This window comes from Lepisma saccharinum, chromosome 18 (genome assembly GCF_977018435.1).
Source record: "Lepisma saccharinum chromosome 18, izLepSacc3.1, whole genome shotgun sequence".
In the NCBI taxonomy this organism is placed as follows: Eukaryota; Metazoa; Arthropoda; class Insecta; order Zygentoma; family Lepismatidae; genus Lepisma; species Lepisma saccharinum.
Genome location: NC_139246.1, coordinates 17,159,229 through 17,184,212, shown reverse-complemented (window position 1 = coordinate 17,184,212; position 24,984 = coordinate 17,159,229).

The following is a 24,984-nucleotide window of genomic DNA, read 5'->3' as shown; positions in this document are numbered from 1 at the left end:
TGAACCGCTCCGCTCCAAAACCCTGCATATAAAGGCGTAAGAAGGGCTGTGTGAAGTAGCGACCGACCGGGACCTCGTGCCCTATGGGGCTTATAGCTTTTTTATATATATATATATATATATATATATATATATATATATATATAAACTAATAAATAGATGATAGAAAAAAAAATTGAAAAACCTAATTTTGTGGGAGATAAAGAACATTCTGTTTTTATCCAGTTATAAATACTACTTAAACGTTACAATTTGAATAAATATGTTAAATATTTAATATTTTTAATATACCGGGCGCAGGCACGTACCTAGGATTTTTTTAAGGAGGGGGGGACAAATCCGAATATATGGTACAAAGTTTTTTTATTTGGTTTATTTTACTTAGCTTTTATGCAGGGCACGAAATCTTTGAAGACTCGGGCGTGAGGCCGTGGAGATCTTAATTTACACACACACACACACACTATATATATATATATATATATATATATATATATATATATATATATGTGTGTGTGTGTGGGGGGGGGGGCTGAACCTCAATTTTTAAATTTAAATGCAATGCTGTAACTTTATTCTATCTTGTGAGTGAGCAATCTAAAACTGTTATTTGCATAAAAATTCAAGTATTATACAAAATGAAGGTAGAAGGTATTATACATATTGATAGTTCATATTAACTTTCTGATTTACTTGTGTTTGTGACTTTTATATAGTATTTCAAATATTTATAAAGTAACAAACTAATTCCTTTACCAACTTGTTAAAATGTCAGATTGCAAAATGGTTGTAATGGTTTTTGTAATGTTTATTTTTTTTAATTGTGCTTTTTATTAATATAAATCAATTAAGTGTCATACTTTCTTGTTTTACTTTTATTGTACACATATTGTTATTACTGTAGTTCTGTTGAATAGGAGCCAGACTAAGAAGCAACCTATTGGTCAACGGCTCCAAAGGCGGAAGAAGATGGACGATCATCTCAACGGCGGAGGAGGCGGATGAACCAAGAGGAGTAACACCTCTTTAAAAAACCATGGTTCAGCTGGCTCCGGCTGATAGTACCATGTAAGGGCCCCTTGCCAGGGTTACGGCGAAGTCCTCAACGGCAGATGCGGCAGAGAAGGAATCCTTAGGTATGGCGCAAACGGCGGAAGAGGCAACCCATTCTCTTGGGAGTAATGAAGAGAAAACCACTGCCTTGTGGTGAAGATGGATCTTCAAAGGTTAAGGGAGAAAATCCCTACAGAAAATCGTCCTGCTTGGAGGTCTAGGTAGCAGCCCTACCACCAAGATCGGGTGCTGTGGGTTAATAACCCGCACACCTTAAACTCCACTATTAAAGAAACATCCACGAAGAATAGCCGGACTGACTCTAAGATGACGACTTTTGGCATGAAAGGGAAAACGAGAATTGGGTGTTGGAATGTGAGAACTTTAAGAGAGAGTGGTAGACTTCAGCAAGCAGTAGCCCAAATGCAGGCTTACAGGTTGGACATATTGGGGATCAGTGAGACAAGATGGAAAGGATTTGGAGAGATGAGAACTAAAGATGGATTTACATTCCTATATTCAGGAAGAGAAGAGGAGGAACAACATCGGGATGGTGTAGGTATTCTCTTGAGTAAGATAGCAAAGAAAAGTTTATTGGAATGGAACCCTGTTTCTGAAAGAATTATAACTGCGACGTTCAAAGCAAAGGTGAGAAACATTAAAATAGTACAATGCTATGCCCCAACAGAAGTTTCAGACATAACAGAAAAATGGAATTTTATTCAAAATTGCACCAAGTACTAGTACATAATAAGAAAGACATATGCATCTTGATGGGAGATATAAATGCAAAAATTGGATCAGATAATGAAGGAATAGAGCATATTATGGGTAGACATGGACTGGGGGAAATGAATGAAAATGGCCAGTTATTTGTTGATCTTTGTGCAGAAAATGACCTGATCATAGGTGGAACTGTTTTTCCCCACAAAGATATCCATAAAGTGACATGGGTATCACCTGATCATGTGACAGAAAATCAAATTGATCATGTTTGTATTACCCGTAAATGGAGAAGATCCCTTCTAGATGTAAGAAATAAAAGAGGAGCCGATATTGGTAGTGATCACCACTTGGTAATTGCAGTCTTTAAACTTCGTATAATGGCAGCATGTAAAAAGTTTTCAAAAATGGGAAAGAAATTTGATTTGAAAAAGTTAAATGATAAAGATACAAGAAATAGATTTGTATTGGAACTTAGGAACAGGTTTGAAGGTTTACAAATGGAGCAAGATGAAGATATAGAAGAAAGAGAAGAGGATACAATAGAGAGAAAGTGGAAGAAGACCAAGACAAATTTGATAGAAATAAGTGAAAACATTTTAGGATATAGGGAAAGTAATCAGAAAGACTGGATGTCAACGAACACATGGGATAAAATTAAAGAGTTCGCTACAAAGACAATATAAAGATCTTGATAGAAAAGTGAAGAAGAGTGCTCGAAATGATAAACGCAATTGGATAGAACAGCAAGCAAGAGTAGCAGAGGAAGCAGCAAGTAAGGGTGACTTAAAACAACTTTATCAAACAACACGCTTACTATCAAAGCGACAATTTAAGAAAAATATACCAGTCAAGGATAAGGATGGAAGGCTGTTAACGGATAAACAAGAACAAATGAAGAGATGGAAAGAACACTTTGAAGAGGTATTAAATAGGAATATCAGAGAAAATGACAGAGCGAGAGAAATAGAGAGTGAGGCTGAAGAAACTGAAGAAAATGAAGAGCGTATAGAGATGAGAATTTCAGACCTTCCTCCTTCAATTCAGGAAATCAAACTAGCACTTAAGCAACAAAAGAATGGGAAAGCAGCTGGAATAGACCAAATTCCACCAGAGATTTTGAAGGTAAATGTGAACTTGATGGCAGAAATAATATATGAAGTGTTGCCGGCAGTTTGGGAAAAAGAGAAAATGCCAGAAGATTGGAAAAGAGGTCTTATAATAAAAATTCCAAAAAAAGGCGATATGACAAATTGTAATAACTGGAGAGGAATCACGCTGTTATCGGTCCCAAGTAAAATACTAACTAGGGTTATATTAAATCGCATTCAAGATAAAGTAGAAGCCAAGATTAGGAGAGAGCAAGCAGGATTTCGTTCTAGTACATCAAATTTGTACATTAATTTATCATTGAGCAATGCATAGAATGGAATACTACTGGGTGGGAAATAACCTTTTGCTAGGGGTCCACAGTAAAAAGTAACAACAATTAAGAAATTATGGTAATACCAAATGTTTTCTACGACAATTGTGGTTACAAAAACAAAATTAAAAGTTAGTATGTCCGCCGTTTGCTTCTCTCACAGCACGAAGACGATCAGGGTAGGAGCTCAGAAGATTCGCAAACAAGTCCATTCCATGTCATGGAGGACTTGTTCCAGATGTGCAAGGAGTGTTGCCCGGGAATAGCGGTCCGGTCCGCGTTCCACTATCATCAAGGACTCAACTACGTCCTTCAGAATAGCCCCAAAGTGCTCCGCTGCATTCAGGTCCGGTGATGCACCCGGCCACAGAACTGATGAAGAAGTCATTGGTTCTTATCCGATCGACAACTCGCTGCTCGTCACTGTCACACAATAGATTTGACATCTTGGAATTTATTTCTGAAACACAGAAAAAAGCCTACTTTAACACACCACACTTCAAATGACTCCATGTTAACACAGTTTTCCTGCAGACCCCTAGCAAAAGGTTATTTCCCACCCTGTAGATTGTATACTATCTTTGTAGATTTTGAGAAAGCCTTTGATTCTATAACAAGGGAAAAAATGTGGCAAATATTACAGAAGTTTGGAATACCACTTAAGATAATAAGGATAATTCAGGAGTCATATCGACAATATAAGAGTCAAGTTATTCATGAAGGAGATGTTACAGAATCCTTTGATACAGAATCTGGAGTGAGGCAGGGATGTATTCTGTCGCCTCTTATTTTTCTTCTCGTAATAGATACAGTAATGAGGGAAACCGTAAAGGGAAAAAGAAGAGGAATGCAATGAAGCCTTATGGATAGATTAGAAGATTTAGATTTTGCCGATGATGTGTGTCTGGTGTCAGAATCTTATAGAGATGCAAAAACTAAATTGGAAGATCTGGTTGTAGAAGCTAAAAAATTCGGATTGACATTAAATAAATCAAAGACTAAAACAATGCGAATAAATGCAAGAATTCAAGATTATATTCAATTAGAAAATGAAATATTAGAAGATGTAGACAATTTTACCTACTTAGGAAGTGTAGTTGCAACAAATGGAGGAGCAGAACATGATGTAAAACAACGCATCAAGAAAGCAAATGGGGCCTTTGTACAACTCTACCCAATATGGAAAAGTAGGATTATAACTACAGAAACAAAGTTAAAGTTTTTTAGAAGCAATGTTAAAGCAGTATTGCTGTATGGAGCAGAATCCTGGAAAGTCACAACTGAAATCACAAATAGATTACAAGTTTTCATTAACAGATGTCTCAGGAGAATATTAAATGTACATTGGCCAGAAGTAATCACAAATCAAGAACTTTGGATACGAGCATCAGAAGACCAGATTAAAAACCAAATTAAAAGAAGAAAATGGAACTGGATAGGACACACACTAAGGAAAGCAGACAACACAATTGAAAAGCAAGCACTTTACTGGAACCCTCAAGGTGCTAGAAAAAGGGGAAGACCCAAAAGCTCATGGAGACGTACTGTTGAAGAAGAAGGAAAACAACAGGGGAAAAGTTGGAAAGAAATGAAGAAGATCGCATGCAACAGAGTGGGATGGAGACACTTCGTGGATGCCCTATGTTCCAATAGGAACGGAAGGACTTAAGTCAAGTCTGTTGAATAAATACTCTGACTCAGTTATCTCTGGAGCAAGCGAACGAAAACAATTCTCTGCGCAAGTAGTGATGCGAGATGGCTCCACCAATATGGCCTACCTAAGGTTTGCGATTGTTTCTAATGGTGTACAAAGTCAGAAAGGTAAAACTATTCCTACACAGTCAACAAGGTAATGTTACCACAACGTTGTGGCAACGAGTAGTATAAAATATGATAGGACTGGGACCACTTATAAGTGTAGAAAAGAAGAGATTATTTGATTGAACAGCCTGATTTGCCTATACTTAAAACAATGCCAAGAGGGGCTTATATTCTAATTCTTCAGGTGTGATATGCTCTTAATTTTAAGAAATTTTGAATTCTAGTGTAGAAAAAGAAGAAGCCTCTCAGACAGATTTGCCTATACTTAAAACTATGCCAAGTTCCCATATTATCTTATTGTTTATAGTGTGTTTTTCTGTCAAAATCCCAGGAATTGAATTCTAGTGTAGAAATGGTGATCCCCCCCTCAGATTGATTCCGCCATGTATATTAATATAAAGCTCATAGCTACTGGGTTCTGAGACACAGTGGAGTGTGGGTGCATAGCCCCATGGTTTTTATTGTCTTGTAAACAAGAGGCTCGGGTTTGAGTCCTGATAAAATGTGAAGCCTCCCCTGATGGCAAAATGTTAATATTGTTGCCTTGTAAACAAGAGGCTCGGGTTTGAATCCTGGTAAAATGTGAAGCCTCCCCTGATGGCAAAATGTTAATATTGTTGCCTTGTAAACAAGAGGCTCGGGTTTGAGTCCTGATAAAATGTGAAGCCTCCCCTGATGGCAAAATGTTAATATTGTTGCCTTGTAAACAAGAGGCTCGGGTTTGAGTCCTGATAAAATGTGTAAGATTGAAAAACATGTGGCAAAATAATATGTCCACACGTGAGATTTTGAGAATAATTATTGCTAGTTGATATACAACTGATAGCTTCCAGATCTGAAACCTGGTAAAAAGTGTTATCCAACAGCACAAAAGAGCAAAATTATTTTATATTTGGGGATCACCAGAGCCTAGTTATTGCTGTTATAATTGTTTTGGCATATTGTCCATAGTTCTGTTTTTTTTTTACCAGGAAATTTTATATAAATAAACAACAAAAATGCCAAAACAAAAATATTGCAATCAATGCAAAAAAAATATATCTAGTTCTAATTGGGCTAGGCACCGGCATATTTGCAACCGTAAGAAATGCAGAAAGGCCACAAAAATGTGTCCAAGATGCCATAAAATATTAAGCAAGGCATATTACAAATGGCATAAGTGTAATTTTTATGTACAGTTATCAACATTGCCCTCACAACCATCTACATCTGGTCTGAAAAGGAAGCATGAAGCACCTGTTAATGCTGGACCTGCAAAGCAGCCACGCTATGCACCACCTATCCATAGCAGTTTTAATGGCCAATTAAGAGATTATCGGTTTGTATCAGAGCCAAGATGTGGTATTAAGAATTTTTTGAACAGTGTAAATCCTGATGTGCAGGCAATTCTAAATGCACAAAATGGCTCTTATAAGCTGTCCCTCAAATTGTTTGCACAATATAAGAAACCAAACGGCACAAAATTTACACAGCCTCACATAACAGAAACTGTACCTGTATATTCAAATGCAAATTCAGACAAAATAATAAGCAGTTTGATAGATCAATTGAATATTAAACACTCTGAATTTGCAGCAAAAGAGTCTGGATGGAGCCTATGCGGATCTCCACACAAGTTATATGTTAATATTTCTGAATTCAGCCCATTACAAGGATCTACATATTTGCCATTACCTGCCAATATTAAAAACAAACAAGCCGTGGTTAATATAAAAAATAATGATGAGAAATGCTTTTTGTGGTGTATTTTAGCTGCTTTGTATCCAGTTTCAAGGCATCCTGAGAGAATAACTTATTATAAACAATATGAACACAATTTCGATGAAGCAATGAAGGGCTTAGAATATCCAATGTCTGTTCAGAATATTGATAAATTTGAAAAAAAGGCCAGGGATATTAATGGTAAGCAATTATCTATTAATGTATTTATTTGTTCCACTGGCCGTGGCAATTGCTTGATAGCACCTCTCAGAATCAGTACATTTGATGATGATTCTGCTGTTCCGATTGATCTGCTTTTAATTGAAGGGGATGGCACATATCATTACACTCTGATACATAATCTTCAAGCTTTAGTCAGAACACAACTAGACAAATCTAATAGAATATTTAAGTTGTGCAGAAGATGTTTAACTGTATTTGATGGTCAAAAAATAATAAATGGTGTTTGTAAATGTAACACAGAAATTGCTAAAAACAAGTTAATTGAGCATTTAAAATACTGTGGCAATTATAAACCTGTTCATATGGTGATGCCAATGCCAAGTGAAAATGCAAAATTCAAAAAATTTGAAGCCTTGTCGGAACACCCAGCATATATAGTCTGTGATTTTGAATCAAATCTCAAACCTCTTGCATTCTGTAGCCCAGACCCTGAGGAATCTTCAATTACACCATACCAGTTACATGAACCTTCCAGTTTTTGTTATGTGATTGTACAGGATGGTGTAGCTAGTGAGCCACACTTATACATGGGACCAAATGCTATCAAAAAATTTGCACATAGAATAGAAAATGAGTGCCATGACATAGCATCTAATATCTTATTAAAATCAAAGCCCATGTTGCTTTTAACAGAGAAACAAATTGAAGATTTCAACAATGCAGAAAAATGCCCGGTATGTAAATCTGAATTTTCAGATACAAAAATCAAGGTGAAACACCATTCTCATACAGATGGTAAATTCAAAATGGCCCTGTGTAATAGCTGTAATATTAAAATCCAGAGACCAAAATTTATCCCTATATTTTGCCATGGAGCATCCAATTATGATTTTCATCATTTGATCAGGTACGAGGGGTTTGAGAAGCAGAATTTAAATATTTTAGCTGAAAATGATGAAAAATATATTGCTATTAGCAAAATAATTAAAGTTAATGGTGTTGCTATTCACATAAGATTTCTTGATTCATACAGAATTTTATCTGCTAGCCTGGCTAAACTGGCCAATCAATTATCTGATGATCAATTCAAAATCACATGTGCTTTGTTTCCAAATCAGGACCTGAAATTAATTAGGCAGAAGGGTGTATATCCATATGACTATGTTACAGATTTTTCTAAATTTGATGAGTGTTCTCTGCCACCACAACAAGAGCTTTACAGCAAAATCAGAGGATCTGGAATCACTGATGATGATTATCACCATGCCCAGTTGATGTGGAACAATTTAAAATGCCAGACATTTGGTGATTATCACATGGCATATTTAAAACTTGATGTGACCCTCTTAGCTGATATATTGCAGGCATTCAGAAAATCTTCCATGCAAAATTATGAGCTGGATCCAATTTATTTTTACAGTGCTCCGGGCCTAGCATGGTCTGCAATGTTTTTGAACACTACAATGCAATTGGATCTGATCCAAGATCAAGATATGTATCTGTTTATGGAGCAAGGTATAAGAGGGGGCATGGTGCAATGCTCTCAGAGATATGCCAGAGCTAATAACAAATATATTCCTGATTATGATCCAGCACTGTCATCAAAATATATACTGTATGTAGATGCAAACAGCCTGTATGGTTATGCCATGATGGATAAATTGCCATATTCAGGGCTTGAATGGGTTGAAGATTTTAATATTGAAGATCTTAAGGATTTTGATGACAGTGACTATGGCCTCTTCTTAGAGGTTGATCTGACAATTCCTGATAATTTACACAACAAATTTTCTGATCTGCCCCCAATTCCCGAGGTTCAGTGCTCACCTGGCTCTAAACAGAAGAAATTGATGATGACTCTGGAGCCAAAACAGGGTTATGTCATATATTACAAAAACCTCCAGTTCCTGATGAATCATGGTGTTCAAGTGACCAAAATTGGCAAAGTTTTGAGGTTCAGGCACTTAAAATGGTTGAAGAAATATATTGATACAAACACAAAGCTTCGAACATCTGCAAAGAGCCAATTTGATAAGGCCTTGTTTAAATTGATGGTCAATTCTGTGTATGGCAAAACTATTGAAAATGTCAGAAAACATACCGATGTTAAAATAATTACTGACCCCAGCCTGAGCAAAAAATTGGTTGCAAAGCCTAATTTCAATTATAGAAGAATTTATGATGAAAATATGGCACTTTTCAACATGAAAAAAACAAAAATTAAGTTTGATAAACCTATTTATGTAGGGGCTGTGATATTGGAATTGGCCAAATTACACATGTTAAAATTGTATTATGATGTGTTGAAGCCTTTTTATAAGGATCGTGTAAAACTGATGTACATGGATACAGATAGTTTTGTTCTTGATATTTAAACAGAAGATGTTTATCAAGATATGTCCCAGCCTGAATTGTTTAAATATTTTGATACCAGTGAACATACAGAGATACAACACCACAACAAGAAGGTGCCTGGCAAGTTAAAAGATGAGACACTTGGTGATGTTATTGTGGCATTTGCTGGGTTAAGGGCCAAGATGTACAGTTTTGAAACATGTAGTGGTGTTGTTGCCAAAAAAGCCAAGGGCATTGGCAGAGTAACTGTTGAAAAAGAGCTTGAATTTGAAGATTGCAAAAATTGCCTCAAATCATGTAGCACCATCAGAACATCAGAATCCAGAATTCAGAGTGTGGATCACTTGTTGACTACAAATATTGTAAGAAAAGTGGCTCTGGACCCACATGATGATAAGAGATGTATTTTGTCATGTGGAATACATACTCTACCATGGGGTCATTGTGATTTGAAAAGTGGGAATCAATGCCCAATTACAGAGCATGATTTGAAATAAATAAACATGCCTATGAACTTATTTGGGTTCAAAAAACAGGCTATTATGGAGCTGCCAACACCACAACCCTCTTCTGATATGATATCTAAACTGAGTGCTTTGTTAATTATTCATCTGAACAGCATACTTACAGATGTTGATGATGAAACGGGCAAAACATTGTACATATTTAACAATAATTTAAATCATTACCAATTACCTGTAGGTGGGCAATTACAATTTATTACAACTACTGAGGGTGATGTTAAAATTTCAATAGGGAGAAATATTTACAGAATTAAGCACTCAAACATGATTTCTGGCACTGTTTATACTGTTTCTGCTGGTGACTGCTTATATATTGAGGTCCCGGGATCATATGACAAGCTTATACCCTTTTTTATAGAATTAAGAATCAGATATTCAATAATAAATAACCGCTAAAACAAAATGCCCAATGATATATTTGGCCATACAAGACATGAAGATCACAGTGATGAGATTCTGATGCTTGATGTCAGAGTCAAGAAATTAAGAAGTGATTTACAAGCTTTACAAACTACACTGAATGCCAGTCTTCAATTAGAAATTACAAATTTACAATCACAATGCATGGACCCTCTTCTTAAAATTGATTCTGAACTCAAATTGCTGCTTCAAAAATATACTGATTTGGCCACATTGGATAATTTTCAAAGTTTAGAAGAAGCTGTAGCAGCTCTTCAAGCCAAATTTAAGACCCAGGCCACCAACTCTGAGCAATTGAAACAACAATTGGAAGAGCAAATAAATAATGTCCAGGCACAGCTCCAAACAATTGTCAAAAGCATAAAATCACAAGAAGATTTTGATCTAGTGATTTCCACTCTAAAAGAACAGATTCAGTCATTACAGATACCTAATCTAGACCCCTTGAACAATGCCATAGCCGAGGTTAAAGAAAAAATTGAGACATTTGAAAATTTTATGAACAACTTGCCATCTTCTGATGCTTTAAGTGCAATAACTCGGAGTGTAGCAAATATTAAGCTGCAACTTGAAACATATGAAGATTTTGGAAAAATTCAAAGTACCATAACCCATCTTGAAGGTACAATAGCAGCAGTGCAAAGTGATTTGGCAAATGTACAAGAAACTCTAGAATCTCGCCTGCCTGGGATTGTAGATACCCTTGTCAGTGTCCAGCAACAAATCACAAAGCTTGAAAACCTCAACACTGAATCTGAGCTATCTCATTTTCATCACTTGATTGACGATATCCAAACAAAGCTTGAAATTTTACAACAATCAACACCCTCTCAGGCAGATATAGCCCTGCTCCAAGATGCTATGCAAAATGTGGCTGATGCTTCTGAATTAAACAATGTGAAATTGGCACTTGAATCTTTGCAAAATACTGTATCAAATCTGCCTACATCACAGGAACTTAAAAATATAAAGAGGGCAGTGAATCGCATATTGAAATCAGAAGATATCAAGAATATCCAGGCAGAGATCAAACATCTCACTCAGACAGTGGCCACTCTACCAACCAATCAACATATTAATGAATTGCATGCTCTGTTTGAGGATATCAGAAGACAGGTCCATGATCTTACTGCTCAAAATTCAAAATTGGCAGTTGTTGAAAATTTACAGCAAATTGTAGCCAATATCAAGCAACAGCTAGGGACCATGGAATCCAATCAAGCAAATGCTCTGTCTGTTTTTGCCACCCAGCTACAAGAAATTGTGCAACAATACAAGAAACTTGCTGTGGACATAAGAATCAAGCCGGGGCACGATGAGATTGTTAGGACCATCAATGAGCACCTTGAATCTGTAACAAGCAGATTGCTCACAGCAGAAAAAGAAATAACCGGCATAATTGAAAATCCTAAACATACAGTAATTCTTGAATTGTACAGCATCCCCAACAAAGAATATGATTCACCATTTACACCAGGAGGCAAAATATATATGCTGTCCCCTGCACAATTTTATTACCAATTTTTTGTTGGGGGCACATTGAGACCAATCAAGATCAAATATTGGCTTCAACCACAGGCACACCACTACCCTACCTTATCAATAACAAATGCTGATAACAAAGTGAAAATCACCAGTGTAGAATTAGAAGATTTTACAGATCCCAATACATTAGAAACAGCATATGTTGAAGATGATGGCTCTCTGGAATTTAAAATACAAATAGGGGACAAATTATATTTAGAAAATCCTGCAGTATCAGCTGCTGAACACCCCATAGTTGCAATATTCTTGTTTTCATATTATGTCTAGACAAATTATTGTTGATGAATTACACAGACAAGCCAGACATAATTTTAAGAGACTGCCAGTAGTTACAAAAAGCATAGATGATTTATGGCAAAGCGACTTGATTGAAATGGCAAGTGGACAGTTGAAAAACTTAGACAAAATCAACAAGGGCTACAAGTATCTACTCACTGTAATAGACACATTTTCAAAATTTGCCTGGGCTATGCCACTCAAATCCAAGACTGGAAAATGTGTTACAGAAGCCATCAGAACAATCATCAATCAGAGTGGAAGATCACCGCGCTATTTGCAAACAGATAATGGCAAAGAATTTTATAATTCAGTGTTTCAACAATTTATTAAAAGCCAGTCAATACAACATTATTCGAGTTACAGTGATCTCAAGGTCTCAATTGTAGAGACATTCAACAGAACCTTAAAAAATCTTATGTATAAACAATTTACCCTCCAAGGTAATTATAAATGGATTAATATTCTTCCAGAACTTCTACATAAATATAACAACTCGGTCCATTCCACAATCAACATGAAACCCTCTGAAGTAACTTCATCTGATGAGCAAAAATTGATCAGTACTGTTTATTATCCTAGATACCAGCCAACAGCAAGAAAAGCCAAATACAGGGTGGGTGATCAAGTAAGAATCAGCAAATATAAGCACTTATTCAAAAGAGGCTTTACAAGAAACTGGAGCACTGAATTATTTACAGTGGTTCAAATTAAACCCGGGACCCTTAACACATATATAATAAAAGACCACCGAGGAGAAATTCTCAAAGGCAGGTTTTATGAAGAAGAGCTCAGCAAAACTAAACAGCCTGACACATATCTCATAGAAAAAATCATCCGCAGAAAAGGCAACAAGTTACTTGTCAAATGGCTAGGACTTCCAGAACACAGCTGGATCGATGCAAACAAAATAATAATATGAACACCTGGGATGTTATAAAAAGGCTGCCAGAACCTGAACAGCAGAATAAGAGAAATGGAAAATTGCTGCCTGATAATATTAGGTGTCTTATTGTTGGGCCATCTGCTTGTGGTAAAACTACACTAATGGTTGATAATTTTTTATTGGCACCCAACTGGTTAGACTGGAAAAATAGGCACTTGTATATCTTCTCTAAGAGCTTGGAACAATTAAAATATCAGCAGCTGATGAAGCTATATGATGGATTGGATATTGCCACTTTTGAACCAGATGTTAAGCCACTTCATGAATGTCTCGATAATTCTGTTGTTGTATTTGATGACATTATACTGGATAATCAAAACAAGGTTAGGAATTTCTTTACACAGGGCCGACACAAAAACATAGATTGTTTCTACCTGGCACAGACTTTTTCAAAAATACCCAAGCAGCTGATCCGAGACAACAGCAATTTTATATGTGTGTTTCATCAAGATCATACCAACCTCAAACACATACATGATGAATATGTAGGTGGGGACTTGAGCTACAATGATTTTTCCAAGTTTTGCAGCAAGTGCTGGAACCAGGACAGTTATGGGTTTGTCACAATTGATATGACAAGAACACCCAATAGTGGCAAATACAGAAATAAAATCAACAATTTTCTAGACATTGAAACATATATAAATAAACATGAAAAGGCCAATCATTGATGATCTTAAGTTAAGAGATTATCTTGTAAAAAGATTTAAGGGATGGAAATCAGAGAACCGAGGTTTTTATGAACAACACAAGCGCACAGAACAGCCTATAATTGATGCTATTGGTGAATTAGGTAAAAATATCAAAACTGTTACAGAGCAAAATCAAAATTTGATCACAGAGCTTGTACCTGTAGCTGCAAGAAACATATTAGATTATCCATTCACCCCACTTTCTAGTATTCATACACCTAGTCCTATTGGTCCTAGAAGAATTGAAGCCACTCAGGATCCTATTGAATTGGGTCTTCTTGCTCAAAAATATTTAACCACACCTAAAGACAATAAAGATGAGGTCTTTGGCTTATATGCTGACACAGAGCGTGATGGTAGCATCATACATAGAATTGGCAATTTCAGAGTAACATTTATGGGAGATGATATAATTGTATATTCAGAATCTCATCTTGGAGAAAAAGGTGCTTTTGTTAAGTACCCCGGCACACCTGGATTGTGGGAACTGATGACTAGGAAAAGGCCTGGCAGCTATACAGATCAAGATTATGAATATTACAAAGAAATATTAATAAAATCAGATGCTCTATACCAGAACAATGATCCCACACAAAAAAGAGTCAAGTCTAGCAGTGGAGCAAAATACAACAATTTAATCAAGCCCATATGGTCACAAATCAAGACTGGCAGTGGAATCAAACAATACAACACCCTGCCCAAAGAATTTGTGTGGGTTGATGATGTCAGGAAACTTGTAGATAGGTTATTGGTGATAGCTGGGGAGGAAAATGCTGGCAACCACAATTTTTACAATGAAAAAGTTGGAATTATGGACATGATAAGCACAAAATTGTCTAATTTTATAGTGAATGACACTAAGGGGATTGGATATCTTATAAAAATTATTAATACTCTACCCCCCAAATTTTGGAATATTTCTGAGGGTCGGGGCCTTGTTAATGACATTATAAACAAGCTGCCATTTGAACTACACATTTCAGGCTATCAGTATTGTGGTCCCGGCACAAAACTAGACCATAGATTAAACAGAGGTGATCCTGGTGTTAATCCCCTAGATGCTGCTTGTAGAGACCATGACATAGCATACAACACACATTCTGATCTTGACAAGAGACATGTTGCAGACAAGAAATTAGAAGAGGCTGCATTTGGTAGATTTGTAAGCAAAGATGCTTCTTTAAGTGAAAAAATAGCAGCATTAGGAACCACCATAGCTATGAACACCAAACAAAAACTGGGGTGGGGTTTGTGAATATGTATATAATAAACCTACAATGAAGGCCAAGGGTGTTATGTATCAAATACCTTATGCAGGTCTCAAATCTCTTAAAACTATTGATAGTCTTTTGACCAAAAAGCAGCGCAAGAAAAAAAATTCTTGTATTGCAAAGGGCCATGGTATGAAATTATTACTTAGTACCCCCCAATTAAAAAAATTACAACAATCAAGAAAAAAATCACATGTGGGGGGTTTCATATTTACTATCCCTGCCATCTTAGCTGCTCTCGGGGCTGTTGGGAGCTTGGCTGGGGGATCAGCTGCCATAGCAAAAACAGTAATAGATGCAAAAAAAATAAGGCAGAATTAGATGAGCAGAGGCGCCATAACCTGGCTATTGAGAAACAAGGCAAAGGTGTTAAGAGAGCCATGAATAAGTTTAAAAAAAACAAGAGCCGCTTACAAACCAAGATATTGAAGCTTTAATCAAGCCACTGGGCATCAAACATTTTAGAGGTGTGTACATGTCTGATTCTTTACCAGAACAACCACTCAACAAAGAGTGTGGCATTGTTAATTTGGATAAGTACAAAAATCAGGGCACTCACTGGATCTGTTATCTTAAATATTTAAAAAATGAGGCATTTGTGTTTGATTCATTTGGAGGTGTTCCACCTAAAAATTTAATAAAATATCTGAATTCAGCTAAGCTTTATTACAATAATGCCCGTGTTCAAAACTTCAAAGATGTTAATTGCGGACATTTGTGTTTATCTGTTCTTAGATATATGTCTCAAATAAATAAACCATCAATTGAAGATTTTCAAAAAGCCTTGTGGTATCTGAAACATCATGGGGGTATTTCATCTCACCAGCCAAAATTCAATATTGAAACTCAAATTGCATGATGACATAGTGTATCCCAAAACAATAGCTCTCAGAGCATTTTACGGCATGTACTTGATCCCTAATATTACACATCACAACAACACAATTGCAGTAGGGGATCAAAAAATTGTCATCACTCCAGGGCAGTATAATCTGTCTACTCTAAATGCTCAATTACCCAGAGGTGTAGTGTTAAGTCAAAATTCTGTCTCTCACAGAGTAGAAATTGTATCTGCCACAGAAACAGTGGATCTGGGTACTATAGGAGAGCTGTTAGGCTTTGAGAACAACACAAAACTTGAACCAGGCATCAAACACACTGCTATTAATATACCCAAATTCTTAGCCATAGAGACTCTGAATATTCACTGTAATGTGGCAGAGGGTATGATCACCAAATCAAATGGCATAGGCACTCACAAACAAACTGGCATCATTGCAACATTCAAACCTAACTCTGAATTCATGGAGCCCATCATCTACAATCCATCCCCAACATTATATTTTCCTGTGTGCCATAATAGAATAGATTATATTGAATTGATGGTCACTAATGAAAAAGAAGAATTAGTTGATTTTGCTGGAGCCACAACAACTGCTATCATAGAGATTAACATTTAAATAAAATTACATACAAGGAAAAAATGGAAAATATTGAGAGTTATGAGCTACAATCATTCCCCCCAAACAGGAGGACATTTTCAAATTTAAATCAACCCAACACAGAGATTGAGGTTGATCTTGATGTAGGGGATGGCTTTATACACCCCCACAGAGCAGATCTATACATCAAATTTGATGTTGTAAAGCTCGATGGTACCGATTATCCGGCAAATTTAAATATAAGACTTGTAGACAATTTTGTGCCGCATCTGTTCTCTGAAATTGAGGTCAGAAAGCATGGTGTTGTTATAAACAGAGTGGATTATCCCGGCATTACCTCCACAGCTTTGGCCACACTAAAATTATCCAAAACCGAGGCTTCTTACTACAAAATAGGTGGATTTGAGGCTGGTGATAAGATATTATCTAAGAACCACACAGTGCTGTTTCCTATGCGCCTGTTGCCAGGATTCTTCTCAGATTACAAAGATATTATGTGGAAGGGTGGTTTAAGAATTACATTTAGAAGAGCTGCAAATGATAATAATGCTTTGATGAGGTACAGTGCATTAAACTCTACAGGAGAAGCTCTGCCTAATACCCTACCTGATGAGGGCAAATGCATTATTCAGACTATGGAGCTAAGAATCCCGGTTGTTGAATATGAGGCCAGTTATGCTCTTAAATACAAAGCTGATATAATAAAAAATCCACAGGTTCCTCTACAATTTTATACATATCAATGTGTACAGAAGCCTGCAACTGGTACCTATTATGAGTTTGATGCTACAAATTCATTCTCCAGTATACAATATGACATGCCGGATTTTGTGGTGGTACTGTTTCAGACTGGAAGACACAATAATCAGGAAAAAAATTCAAGTAAATTTGATAACTGCAACATCAAGAACATATATCTTAAAAATGGCAGAAATGAGGTATTTCCTAGAGAAAATTATAATTTAGACATGTCCAAGGATGATTTCCTCAAATTATATGAGGCATTTTCATCATTCAAAAGAGTCACTACTGGCAATACTGACATGTATTACACACCAGATGAATTCAAAGCACAGAGGCCCATGTTTGTCATTAACACTTCAAAAAGGAAACAAGTTGTGGTAAATGACAGGACAAGCATTAAAATTATCTGTGAATTCCATGAGGCATTACCTGATGATACCATATGTAGTGTTATTCTCATAGGTGAAAAATCATATATTTATGATGTAAGAAATGAGAGAGTCACGGAGCAATTCTAGAAGATATTTGCTCTATTATGCTGTTGTTTCAAACCTCAACTGTATATCAGCTAGCAGTGAATATCTCATGTGTGGACATATTATTTTGTTGTATGTATTTCAATCTCACACATTTTATCAGGACTCAAACCGAGCCTCCTGATTACAAGGCAGCAATATTAACACTTCTCCATATATAATATATCCACATTTTACTGGGTTCTGAGACCCAGAAGCTAATACAGACAAAATTGGATTTTGAACTGTTCTGAATTATTCTCTAAGCCCTGCCTGTGCTTGTATTATCAGAATAATGCAAAACTAGAATTTCTTTCAGCATGCAGAGCAGATCATTGCCACTGTGTCAGAAAATTTGTATTTTTATCTCAATGATCTTTGTTACACTTTTACATGTTGCCTTGCATGCCCCTGTCGCACAGAAAGATTAATGGCCCCTTCAGTGAATCACACAGAAATATTATTAATGCCCCCTTCTAGCTGTGTAGATTATATCTCTTGTGTGCCGGCAAAGCATGCAAGCAAAACATTAGTTAGAAAAAACATGCAAGCAATTAATTATGTTTGCCCACACTTCTCTTATTGTATTGATCGGGCAGTTCAACAGCTATTAACTAGGCTCTGGTGATCCCCAAATATAAAATAATTTTGCTCTTTTGTGCTGTTGGATAACACTTTTTACCAGGTTTCAGATCTGGAAGCTAACCTACCCATACGACAGAATAACTATGTCTCTAAGCTAATTTGGGAACGAAGACTGAGTTCTTGAACCCTCCCATAAAGGGAGCTGAGTATTTAAGATGTTAATCCATCGGAGTCGGTGATGAAAATGCCCCTGAATTAGGTTCCGTAGCTGTATTTATACCCCCGCATGTCAAGCAGAGCGCCTCCCGTGACACAAAAGATAAACATAGCTACAGCTGTGATATGCAGAACTAATTTGTGTATAATGGCAATATTCTAAAGATTATGTTCCATAAGGTTCATTTTCCTATGTCTAAAACAACAATTGTGATCCTTAAAGTTTCTATAATATTATCTACTACAAAGTTGTCACATTCTTAAAAACTTCTTTCCAATGTCCATAAGGCTTATATTACTAATAACTCCAACTGAATTTTAGCTCTTATGGCTTTCATAATACAAGTAGTTTGTAAGGTTCCGCACCGCCGTCGTGATCAACACATATCAACAGGCGAATGACTATGAAGAGCGACGCATAGCGTTACGCAAAATTGGGAAGGAAAACATGACAACTGATGAGGGAAAACGCTCAAAATCAAAATAAAACAAATACCATCCTTTTGAAATCATCATTGCTTAGCTGCATGGCTGGGGAGAGACCTGCGCTCGATCGCCAGCTCTAAACTTCGAAGGAGACGAAGAAAGTGAGCGGAAACATCCATCGCGACACTTTAGGCTGCTCTCATACTGAACTAGGCTTTGTGGCGGTTCCTCTCTCGAACCTTTAGGCCACCCTCTGTCATCAGCGTCCTCGAGCATAAATCGCCTTCGAAAAACTATACAATCGCAGCTATTACATTTAAAAAAAATCACGAAGACAAAGCGTCCATCCTCATCTTTACCTTCCTATTTCTTCAATCACCTTTCAATATCCTATGTCATCTGTTTCTTCACCTCGGCTAAAACTCAGTGGGCTAATGGGATACTCTGACCCCTCTCAGGTACGGGTATAGTAGTACAAATACATGGGATATGAAGCTTCGACTGTTATGTACTAAATCATTTGACAGGCTATGGAAAAAAAAGGAGATTTTATAAATGAATAACATCTATTTCTGAAGAAAGGTCTGCGTCTTCAGTAGGCTTCTTTATGGGCAATTATTTTCCTGAAGATGGTTTATTTTCAAGATACTTTTATAAATTTACATCTTAGTTACAGATCTCCATAAATAAAGGACAGAACAGATTTCTTTCTTATAATTAAATCTACGCGACTTTTGCAGTTTATTTACATAATATGGATCAAGCTGTCATATCAGTTATATAAAGACGGCCAGGCGCTTGCTTGAAACTTTATGAACGCTCCTTGACATAATGAAGCATAACTTTGACGTGACTGGCGAAGGTTTTAAGTATTGACTCCGATCTTAATATAAATTGGACATTATGGTCTGGCTTCAAGATATATGCAGAAATACAAACGGCTATAATTCGTAAAATATTAGAGACATCGACTTGATATCGGGTATGGCAACATGTTAGCATGTTCACAGGGCGAAACCTAACCATGCCAGATATCAATAATGAATAACCTGATCAATAAATAATAATCATGGAGACGAAATAATCTGAACTTATTCTTCCGTATGATGGCATGTTAGCATGCCCACAGGGCGAACCTACTCATACGGCAGAAGAACATTAAGTCCTGTTGCATTATGCCACAATTGAAAATATATTACGTATAAGTTTCGAAGAGAAGAAACTGAATTATCACAAAGGTTGAAAGAAATCGTAAATTAACTTATTCTCACGCATGGTGACATGTTAGCATGTCCACAGGGCGAACCTACCCATGCGTCAGAATAACAGTAAGTTCTGAGTCGAAATTTAACATTATTTTGTGAAGATTTTATTTAAAATTTCAGAAAACTTCAAAATAAAGTTGAAATGAACTTATTCTTTCGTATGGTGACATGTTAGCATGTCCACAGGGCGAACCTACCCATACGACAGAATAACTATGTCTCTAAGCTAATTTGGGAACGAAGACTGAGTTCTTGAACCCTCCCATAAAGGGAGCTGAGTATTTAAGATGTTAATCCATCGGAGTCGGTGATGAAAATGCCCCTGAATTAGGTTCCGTAGCTGTATTTATACCCCCGCACGTCAAGCAGAGCGCCTCCCGTGACACAAAAGATAAACATAGCTACAGCTGTGATATGCAGAACTAATTTGTGTATAATGGCAATATTCTAAAGATTATGTTCCATAAGGTTCATTTTCCTATGTCTAAAACAACAATTATGATCCTTAAAGTTTCTATAATATTATCTACTACAAAGTTGTCACATTCTTAAAAACTTCTTTCCAATGTCCATAAGGCTTATATTACTAATAACTCCAACTGAATTTTAGCTCTTATGGCTTTCATAATACAAGTAGTTTGATTCTAAAACTGAGAAAACATACTTTTGACTAATTGTCAACAATGAAAGCTTTTGCTTTCAAGAAGCTTGCAAATAACAAATTATAAACTTCTCGAATGATAGAATTAGGTTATTAGTTCAAATGTTAAATAACTCATCTTTCATAACGTTTTTTAACAGTGAATATATAAAAAGTAAAATAATTAAGAATAATATTAAATATGACCGAATCCTTGATATGGTTCGGGAGGATCATATCATGTATATCAACTAGCAATAATTATTCTCAAAATCTCACGTGTGGACATATTATTTTGCCACATGTTTTTCAATCTTACACATTTTATCAGGACTCAAACCCGAGCCTCTTGTTTACAAGGCAACAATATTAACATTTTGCCATCAGGGGAGGCTTCACATTTTATCAGGACTCAAACCGAGCCTCTTGTTTACAAGGCAACAATATTAACATTTTGCCATCAGGGGAGGCTTCATATTTTATCAGGACTCAAACCCGAGCCTCTTGTTTACAAGGCAACAATATTAACATTTTGCCATCAGGGGAGGCTTCACATTTTATCAGGACTCAAACCCGAGCCTCTTGTTTACAAGACAATAAAAACCATGGGGCTATGCACCCACACTCCACTGTGTCTCAGAACCCAGTAGCTATGAGCTTTATATTAATATACATGGCGGAATCAATCTGAGGGGGGGATCACCATTTCTACACTAGAATTCAATTCCTGGGATTTTGACAGAAAAACACACTATAAACAATAAGATAATATGGGAACTTGGCATAGTTTTAAGTATAGGCAAATCTGTCTGAGAGGCTTCTTCTTTTTCTACACTAGAATTCAAAATTTCTTAAAATTCAGAGCATATCACACCTGAAGAATTAGAATATAAGCCCCTCTTGGCATTGTTTTAAGTATAGGCAAATCAGGCTGTTCAATCAAATAATCTCTTCTTTTCTACACTTATAAGTGGTCCTGGTTATATCATATTTTATACTACTGCAACGTTAGCCCCTAATATACCTAACGTTGTTACAACGTTAAATGTATGTTGATACAACGTTGTGAAAACGTTGTGTCAACGTTTAAGGGTCATTTTTTTCAACGTTGCTGCAACGTTGGTTGACAACGTTGTCACAACATGTACTGAACATTATGTAGCAACGTTAGGTATGTCACGGGTTAACGTTGCCACAACTTTTTTGCAACATTAACTTGCTGTCTGTGTAATTTATGAATATAACAATGCATATTTAAAATATGATTATTTCGCATGGTAAGCTATTAGCAATCTTGCCTGCCAAGCCATTTTTGTATATAATACATATGCGTAACAGGAAAAACTCATGTTTGTAACGTCACAGTTTCTCTTTACATATTATAAAAACTTTTCCTGCTCCACCAAAATAGGCAATTGTTAGTCTGGAGATTGTGATGAATTAACCAATCTCTAACTACACCTGGTCATCAGTTTCTGTTTGCTTTTTTTTTTTTTTTTTTTTTTTTTTTTTTTTTTTTTTTTTTTTTAAGGGTACACCTTCTCTTTGGTAATGAATTGTTTTCATAAATGTTTTCCCTTGCAAGGTGATGGTCTAAGTGGTTTCAGTATTGGAGTGGCACATATTTACTTATTCTGAGGGTAGTTCATTCGGATCTTATTTATTCAGTGCCGGTAGCGGGAAATTTACTTCAGTTAGGAAAGTAGTAATTTGCTATGGTGTGGCATGTGTTGGATATATCACGTGCCGTAGTTCCGAAGGATGATGGATATTATATAGCTGATAGTCTGGATGCTGTGGATCTATCAGGAAGGTATACATGGTTAAGAGATGCTGTAATGGTGTGCAGTGATATGTAGGAAGGCAGTCGTGTAGAGCATCTTCGTACATTGTGCTGAGAAGTTGTGGATGGTGAGAGTTCATTCGACCAGTTATATATTTGTGACGGACGGCTTCGATGTGAGTTGTGATTTCGGGAAAGGTTATTCGTTCGTACAGTAGTCGTGTAGGACTTGGTAGGACTACACGAAGAGCATGTCTTTCCAGAACTTGTAGTTTATGATAAAATGAATCTGGTGCTGATATCCATGCAGTGTGGCCGTAAGTAATTGCTGGTCGAAGGAAAGCCTTGTAGGTATGTAGGACGACCTGGGAGTTGAGTCCCCATGAGGTTCCAATTAGCCGTTTGAGTAACTTTAGCCGATTTGTAGCTTTCTTGACAATGCTGAGCAAGTGAGGTTTCCAGGTTAGCTTGGAGTCAAATATGACTCCCAGGTATTTTGCAGTGGTGGTAGGCAGAATAGGAGTTCCCCGTATTTTAATGTCTAATAATGTTGGGTTCCTTTGGATCTTCGAGCGACAGCCTGTCTGTAGAAACACCAATGCTTGTGTTTTGAGAGCATTAATTGTGAGACGCCATGTGTCACACCATCTTTGGAAGGAGTTTATAGCTTGTTGGAGAGCTTTGTTTATAGCTTGGATGGTTGAACAACATGCGAGAAATGCGGTGTCGTCGGCGAATTGGTAGATAGAAACTTGTGGGTTTTTTGGCATATCAGCAACGTATAGTATGTAGAGTAGTGCAGCACCCTTTGGAACGCCAGAGTACGGGAAAATGGGGTATAACATTGCTCCATTTACAGCAATATAGGCGATCCTATTTGTTAGGAAGCTGTGGACTAATCTGACATAGCAAAGCGGTAGATAGAATTTATGGAGCTTGTAGATGAGTCCAGCATGCCGTACTTTGTCAAATGCTTTCTCCAAGTCGATGAGCACTAGACATGATGGTTTGGAAGTGTTGAAATGATTTGTGATGCGATTCGTTAGTTTTAACAAATTATCTTGGACACTGTGTTCAGGTCTAAAGCCTGCTTGGTGCAACGGAAGTAAATTATGAGCTTGTAAGTGCATGTGTATGCGTCGAACAATGATGCGTTCGAATATTTTGCTAAAGGTTGATGTGAGCTGAATAGGTCTATAGTTTGCGGGATTAGTACTATCTTTGTTTGGCTTTGGAAACATTAGAACTTTCGAAATCTTCCAGTCTGTCGGGTAGTATCCTGTGCGGAGGATAAAATTGTAGATAATGGCCAGAAATGACAGCAATGCAAGTGGGGCCTGTTTAATCAATACGTATGTAATATTGTCCAAGCCGGGAGCAGTGTTTCTCTTCCAACGCACAGTATTGAGAATATCGTCTGTTGTAATAGGAACAGTTAAAACATTATTAGGATCAATAGCGTGCGTATTACTGGGTTGCAGTTGCCTGTTATTGGGATTGGTGACTCTGTCAATTTTGGTCTGGAGGCGGAGATTTGGAGCTAGTTGAGGTGTTGCAGTGAAAGTGTCTTGCAAGACATTTGCGAAGGCATGAGCTTTATCAGTGTCGGTGTTTAGATCTGCGTCATTAATTGTTATTGGATAAGGGGTACTACTGGATTGTCCAGTGAGCACATTGAAACGTTTCCAATACTTGCTGGGATGGCTTTCATCACTCAATTGGTTGCACGTTTCAATCCATCGACGTTGTTTATAAGCTTTTATATAGTTTTGAACTGTACGCAGCCATTGACGGTGTATGTTAAGGGATTCAGGATTTCTCGTCTGTAGGTAATCCCTGTATGCTCGTCGTGATGCCGTAATTAAATGAAGATATTGCGGAGGTAGCTTTGGTTTGTAACTATTGAGAGTGGTCGTAGGTATGTTAGTGGTTGCCGCACTGGTAATCTGTGCCGTAAGATGTTCCACCGACGCATCGAGTTCCTCTGAATTGTTTGGTGGTGGAAGTGGGTCAAAAAATGCTTGCTGTAGTTTTGCACTATATGCTTCCCAATTTGCTTTGTTGTAACACCAGATTTTTCGGGGTTGTATTTTACTGCTCATATTGCGGTTTCCAAGATTTAAGGTGATTTTTACTGGGTCATGATCACTGCCAATGGAATCCAGCACAGATATGTTCAAATAGGCGCTAAGAGATGTTGATGTTATAACGACGTCAGGGGTAGTGTTACTTATGGGACGTGTGGCTCTGGGCAGTACATGGAATTCCGCTGTGGTGTTTTGGTACAGAAATTGTAAAAAGTTTGTTTTGTCTTGCATGCTGCGACTATGGAAATTGATGTCCGCTGGTATGATATAATGTTTACTGAGGTTTTGGATATGTTGAAAGAATTGGTATGGAATAGTCTCCCCTGGTCTTACATAGATGGTAGCGAA